Below are 7,906 nucleotides of genomic sequence, written 5' to 3' on the forward strand. Positions count from 1 at the left end.
CGTCCTATTTTCACACCGTTTCATGCTCCTCATATTTTTGACACCTTTTGAAGCTCTTCATATTTTTCACACCTTATCATGCTCTTCATGTTTTTGAACACGGCTTAATGCTCCTCCTATTTTTCAGACCGTTTCATGCTCCTCATATTTTTGACACCTTTTGAAGCTCTTCATATTTTTCACACCTTTTCAGGCTCTTCAAGTTTTTGAACAATGCTACAATTCTCCTCCTATTTTTCAGACCGTTTCATGCTCCTCATATTTTTGATCTCTTTTGAAGCTCTTCATATTTTTCACGCCTTTTGAAGCTCTTCATATATTTCACACTTTTTCAGGCTCTTCATGTTTTTCAACACCACTTCATGCTTCTCCTATTTCTCAGACCGTTTCATGCTCATCTCATTTTTGACAGCATTTGAAGCTCTTCATATTTTTCACATTTTTGAAGCTCTTCATATTTTTCACACCTTTTCAGGCTCTTCATGTTTTTGAACACCGTTTCATGCTCCTCCTATTTTCAGACCGTTTCTTGCTCCTCATATTTTTGACACCTTTGAATCTCTTCATATTTTTCACACCTTTTCAGCCTCTTCATATATTTCACACGTTTTAAGTCTCTTCATGTTTTTCAACACCGCTTCATGCTCCTCCTATTTTTCACACCGTTTCATGTTCCTCATGTATTTCATACCCTTTGAAGCTCTTCATATTTTTCACTACTTTTCAGGTTCTTCATGGTTTTCAACACCGCTTCATGCTCCTCCTATTTTTCTGACCGTTTCATGCTCCTCATGTATTTCACACATTTTGAAGCTCTTCATATTTTTCACACCTTTTGAAGCTCTTCATATTTTTCACACCTTTTGAAGCACTTCATATTTTTCCCACCTTTTCAGGCTATTCATGTTTTTGAACACCGTTTCATGCGCCTCCTATAATTCAGACGGTTTCATGCTCCTCATGTATTTCACTCCTTTTGAAGCTCTTCATATTTTACACACCTTTTCAGGCTCTTCATGATTTTCAACCCCACTCATGCTCCTCCGATTTTTCAGACCGTTTCATGCTCATCTCATTTTTGACACCTTTTGAAGCTCTTCATATTTTTCACACCTTTTCAGGCTCTTCATGTTTTTCACACCTTTTCAGGCTCTTCATGATTTTGAACAGCGTTTCATGCTGCTCGTATTTTTCAGACCTTTTCATACTCCTCTTATTTTGACACATTTTGAAGCTCTTCATATATTTCACACCTTTTCAGGCTCTTCATGTTTTTCTACACTGCTTCATGCTCCTCCTATTTTTCAGACCGTTTCATGCTCCTCATATTTTTGACACCTTTTAAAGCTCTTCATATATTTCACACCTTTTCAGGCTCCTCATGTGTTTCTACACTGCTTCATGCTCCTACTATTTTTCAGACCGTTTCATGCTCCTCGTATTTTTCAGACCGTTTCATGCTCCTCATATTTTGACACCTTTTGAAGCTCTTCATATTTTTTCACACCTTTTCATGCTCTTCATGTGTTTCAACACCGCTTCATGCTCCTCCTAGTTTTCATACCGTTTCATACTCCTCCTATTTTTGACACCTTTTGAAGCTGTTCATATATTTCACACCTTTCAGGCTCTTCATGTTTTTCAAAACCTCTTCATGCTCCTCCAATTTTCAGACCGATTCATGCTCCTCATATTTTTGACACCTTTTGAAGCTCTTCATATTTTTCACACCTTTTCATGATCTTCATGTTTTTCAACACCGTTTCATGCTTCTCCTAATTTTCAGAACGTTTCATGCTCCTCATATTTTTGACACCTTTTGAAGCTCTTCATATTTTTCACACATTTTCAGGCTCTTCATGTTTATCAACACCGCTTCATGCTCCTCCTATTTTTCAGACCGTTTCTTGCTCCTAATATTTTTGACACTTTTTGAAGCCCTTCATATTTTTCACACCTTTTCATGCTCTTCATGTTTTCAACATCGATTCATGCTCCTATTATTTTCAGACCGTTTCATCCTCGTCCTATTTTCACACCGTTTCATGCTCCTCATATTTTTGACACCTTTTGAAGCTCTTCATATTTTTCACACCTTTTCAGGCTCTTCATGTTTTTGAACACGGCTTCATGCTCCTCCTATTTTTCAGACCGTTTCATGCTCCTCATATTTTTGACACCTTTTGAAGCTCTTCATATATTTCACACCTTTTCAGGCACTTCATGTTTTCAACACCGCTTCATGCTCCTCCTATTTTTCAAACCGTATCATGCTCCTCATATTTTTTACACTTTTGAAGCTCCTCATATTTTTCACACCTTTTCATGCTCTTCATGTTTTCAACACCGATTCATGCCCCTCCTATTTTTCAGTCCGTTTCATGCTCCTCCTGTTTTTCACACCGTTTCATTATCCTCATAATTTGACACCTTTTGAAGCTCTTCATATTTTTCACACCTTTTCAGGCTCTTCATGTTTTTGAACATGGCTTCATGCTCCTCCTATTTTTCAGACCGTTTCATGCTCCTCACATTTTTGACACGTTTTGAAGCTCTTCATATTTCACACCTTTTCATGATCTTCATGTTTTTCAATAACACTTCATGCTCCTCCGAGATTTCAGACCGTTTCATACTCCTCCTATTTTTGACACCTTTTGAAGCTCTTAATATATTTCACCCCATTTCAAGCTCTTCATGTTTTTCAACACTGCTTCATGCTCCTCCTATTTTTCAGACCGTTACAGGCGCCTCATATTTTTGACAGCTTTTGGAGCTCTTCATATTTTTCACACATTTTCAGGCTCTTCATGTTTTTCAACACCGCTTCATGCTCCTCCTATTTTTCAGACCGTTTCTTGCTCCTAATATTTTTGACACCTTTTGAAGCTCTTCATATTTTTCACACCTCTTCATGCTCTTCATGTTTTCAACATCGATTCATGCTCCTATTATTTTTCAGACCGTTTCATCCTCCTCCTATTTTCACACCGTTTCATGCTCCTCATATTTTTGACACCTTTTGAAGCTCTTCATATATTTCACACCTTTTCAGGCACTTCATGTTTTTTCACACCACTTCATGCTTCTCCTATTTTTCAGACCGTTTCATGATCCTCATGAATTTCACACATTTTGAAGCTCTTTATATTTTTCACACATTTTTAGGCTCTTCATTTTGTTCAACACTACTTCTTGCTCCTCCAAATTTTCAGACCGTTTCATACTCATCTAATTTTTGACACCTTTTGAAGCTCTTCATATTTTTCACACCTTTTCAGGCTCTTCATATTTTTCCCCACCACTTCATTCTTCTCCTATTTTTCAGACCATTTCATGCTCCTCATGAATTTCACACCTTTTGAAGCTCCTCATATTTTTCACACCTTTTCAGGCTCTTCATGATTTTCAACCCCACTTCATGCTCCTCCGATTTTTCAGACCGTTTCATGCTCATCTCATTTTTGACACCTTTTGAAGCTCTTCATATTTTTCACACCTTTTCAGGCTCTTCATGTTTTTCACACCTTTTCAGGCTCTTCATGATTTTGAACAGTGTTTCATGTTACTCCTATTTTTCAGACCGTTTCATACTCCTCATATTTTACACATTTTGAAGCTCTTCATATATTTCACACCTTTTCAGGTTCTTCATGTTTTTCTACATAGCTTCATGCTCCTCCTATTTTTCAGACCGTTTCATGCTCCTCATATTTTTGACACCTTTTAAAGCTCTTCATATTTTTCACAACTTTCAGGCTCTTCATGGTTTTCAACACCACTACATGCTCTTCCTCATATGTTTCACACCTTTTGAAGCTCTTCAAGTTTTTTAACACCTTTTCATGCTGCTCCTATATTTCCTATCATTTCATGCTCCTTATCTTTTTGACACCTTTTGAAGCTCTTCATATATTTCACACCTTTTCAGGCTCTTCATATTTTTCAACACCGCTTCAAGCTCCTCCTATTTTTCAGACCGATTATTGCTCCTCATATTTTTGACACCTTTGAGGCTCTTCATATATTTCACACATTTTCAGGCTCTTCATGTTTTCAACACCGCTTCATGCTCCTCCTAATTTTCAGACCGTTTCATTCTCCTCATATTTTTGACACCATTTGAAGCTCTTCATATTTTTCACACCTTTTCAGGCTCTTCATGTTTTTTAACACCTTTTCATGCTCCTGCTATATTTCAGACCGTTTCATGCTCCTTATATTTTTGACACCTTTTGAAGCTCTTCCTATTTTTCATACGTTTTCAGGCTCTACATATTTTTCAACACCGCTTCATGCTCCTCCTATTTTTCAGACCGTATCATGCTCCTCATATGTTTCACACTTTTTCAGGCTCTTCATGTTTTTCAACATCACTTCATGCTCCTCCTATGTTTCAGACCGTTTCATGCTCCTCATATTTTTGACACAGTTTGAAGCTCTTCACATTGTTCACACCTTTTGAGGCTCTTCATGTTTTTGAAAACAGTTTCTTGCTCCTCATATTTTTCAGACCGTTTCACCCTCTATATATTTGACACCTTTTTGAAGCTCTTCATATTTTCACACCTTTTGAGGCTCTTCATGTTTTTGAAAACAGTTTCTTGCTCCTCATATTTTTCAGACCGTTTCACCCTCTATATATTTGACACCTTTTTGAAGCTCTTCATATTTTTCACACCTTTTCAGGCTCTTCATGTTTTTCAACACCACTTCAAGCTCCTTCTATTTTTCAGACCGTTTCATGTTTCTCATATATTTGACACAGTTTGAAGCTCTTCATATTTTTCACAACTGTTGAGGCTCTTCATGTTTTTGAAAACAGTTTCTTGCTCCTCATGTTTTTCAGACCCTTTCACCCTCCTCATATTTTTGACACCTTTATGAAGCTCTTCATTTTTTTCACACCTTTCCGGGCTCTTCAAGGGTATGAACACCGTTTCATGATCCTCCTATTTTTCAGACCGTTTCATGCTCCTCATATATTTGACACCTTTTGAAGTTCTTCATATTTTTCACACCTTTTCAGGCTCTTCATGTTTTTCAACACCAGTTCATGCTCCTCCTATTTTTCTGACCGTTTCATGCTCCTTATATTTTTGACACCTTTTGAAGTTCTTCATATTTTTCACACCTTTCAGGCTCTTCATGGTTTTCAACACCACTACATGCTCTTCCTATTTTTCAGACCGTTTCATGCTCCTCATATGTTTCACACCTTTTGAAGCTCTTCAAGTTTTTTAACACCTTTTCATGCTCCTCCTATATTTCATACCATTTCATGCTCCTTATATTTTTGACACCTTTTGAAGCTCTTCATATATTTCACATCTTTTCAGGCTCTTCATATTTTTCAACACCGCTTCAAGCTCCTCCTATTTTTCAGACCGATTCTTGCTCCTCATATTTTTGACACGTTTGAGGCTCTTCATATATTTCACACATTTTCAGGCTCTTCATGTTTTTCAACACCGCTTCATGCTCCTCCTAATTTTCAGACCGTTTCATTCTCCTCATACTTTTGACACCATTTGAAGCTTTTCATATTTTTCACACCTTTTCAGGCTCTTCATGTTTTTTAACACCTTTTCATGCTCCTCCTATATTTCAGACCGTTTCATGCTCCTTATATTTTTGACACCTTTTGAAGCTTTTCATATTTTTCACACCTTTTCAGGCTCTTCATATTTTTCAACCCCGCTTCATGCTCCTCCTATTTTTCAGATCGTATCATGCTCCTCTTATGTTTCACACATTTTTCAGTCTCTTCATGTTTTTCAACAATACTTCATGCTAATCCTATGTTTCAGACCATTTCATGCTGCTCATATTTTTGACAAAGTTTGAAGCTCTTCACATTTTTCACACCTTTTCAGGCTCTTCATGTTTTTCAACACCGCTTCAAGCTCCTCCTATTTTTCAGACCGTTTCTTGCTCCTCATAATTTGACACCTTTGAGGCTCTTCATATATTTCACACATTTTCAGGCTCTTCATGTTTTCAACACCGCTTCATGCTCCTCCTAATTTTCAGACCGTTTCATCTCCTCATATTTTTGACACCATTTGAATCTTTTCATATTTTTCACACCTTTTCAAGCTCTTCATGTTTCTTAACACCTTTTCATGCTCCTGCTATATTTCAGACCGTTTCATGCTCCTTATATTTTTGACACCTTTTGAAGCTCTTCATATTTTTCATACGTTTTCAGGCTCTTCATATTTTTCAACACCGCTTCATGCTCCTCCTATTTTTCAGACCGTATCATGCTCCTCATATGTTTTACACCTTTTTCAGGCTCTTCATGTTTTTCAACATCACTTCATGCTCCTCCTATGTTTCAGACCGTTTCATGCTCCTCATATTTTTGACACAGTTTGAAGCTCTTCACATTGTTCACACCTTTTGAGGCTCTTCATGTTTTTGAAAACAGTTTCTTGCTCCTCATATTTTTCAGACCGTTTCACCCTCTATATATTTGACACCTTTTTGAAGCTCTTCATATTTTTCACACCTTTTCAGGCTCTTCATTTTTTCAACAACACTTCATGCTCCTCCTATGTTTCAGACCGTTTCATGCTCCTCATATTTTTGACACAGTTTGAAGCTCTTCACATTGTTCACACCTTTTGAGGCTCTTCATGTTTTTGAAAACAGTTTCTTGCTCCTCATATTTTTCAGACCGTTTCACCCTCTATATATTTGACACCTTTTTGAAGCTCTTCATATTTTTCACACCTTTTCACGTTCTTCATGTTTTTCAACATCGCTTGCTGCTCCTCCTCTTTTTCAGAGCGTTTCATGCTCCTCATAATTTTGACACCTTTGAAGCTCTTCATATTTTTCACACCTTTTCAGGCTCTTCATGTTTTTCAACACCACTTCAGGCTCCTTCTATTTTTCAGACCGTTTCTTGCTCCTCATATTTTTGACACCTTTGAGGCTCTTCATATTTTTCACACTTTTTCAGGCTCTTCATGTTTTTCAACACCACTTCAAGCTCCTTCTATTTTTCAGACCGTTTCTTGCTCCTCATATTTTTGACACCTTTGAGGCTCTTCATATATTTCACACTGTTTCAGGCTCTTTATGTTTTTCAACACTGATTCATGCTCCTCCTAATTTTCAGACCGTTTCATTCTCCTCATATTTTTGATACCTTTTGAAGCTCTTCATATTTTTCACACTTTTTCAGGCTCTTCATGTTTTTCAAACCGCTTCATGCTCCTCCTATTTTTCAGACCGTTTCATGCTTCTCCTATTTTTCAGACCGTTTCATGCTCCTCATATTTTTGACGCCTTTTGAAGCTCCTCCTATTTTTCACACCTTTTCAGGCTCTTCATGTTTTTCAGCACCACTTCATGCTCCTCCTATTTTTCAGACCGTTTCATGCTCCTCATATTTTTGACACTTTTTGAAGCTCTTCATATTTTTCACACCTTTTCAGGCTCTTCATGTTTTTCAACACCGCTTCATGCTCCTCCTATTTTTCAGACCCTTTCATGCTCCTCATATTTTTGACACCTTTTGAAGCTCTTCATATTTTTCACACCTTTTCACGCTCTTCATGTTTTTCAACATCGCTTGCTGCTCCTCCTCTTTTTCAGAGCGTTTCATGCTCCTCATATTTTTGACACTTTTTGAAGCTCTTCATATTTTTCACACCTTTTCAGGCTCTTCATATTTTTCAACACCACTTCATGTTTCTCCTATTTTTCAGACCGTTTAATGCTCCTCATATTTTTGACACTTTTTGAAGCTCTTCATATTTTTCACACTTCTCCAGGCTCTTCATTTTTTTGAACACCGCTTATGCTCCTCCTATTTTTCAGACCTTTTCATGCTCCTCAAGTTTTTGACACCTTTTGAAGCACTTCATATTTTTCACACCTTTTCAGGCTCTTC

The sequence above is a fragment of the Dama dama genome, unplaced genomic scaffold (assembly GCF_033118175.1).
Source record: "Dama dama isolate Ldn47 unplaced genomic scaffold, ASM3311817v1 ptg000088l, whole genome shotgun sequence".
NCBI classification, from domain to species: Eukaryota; Metazoa; Chordata; class Mammalia; order Artiodactyla; family Cervidae; genus Dama; species Dama dama.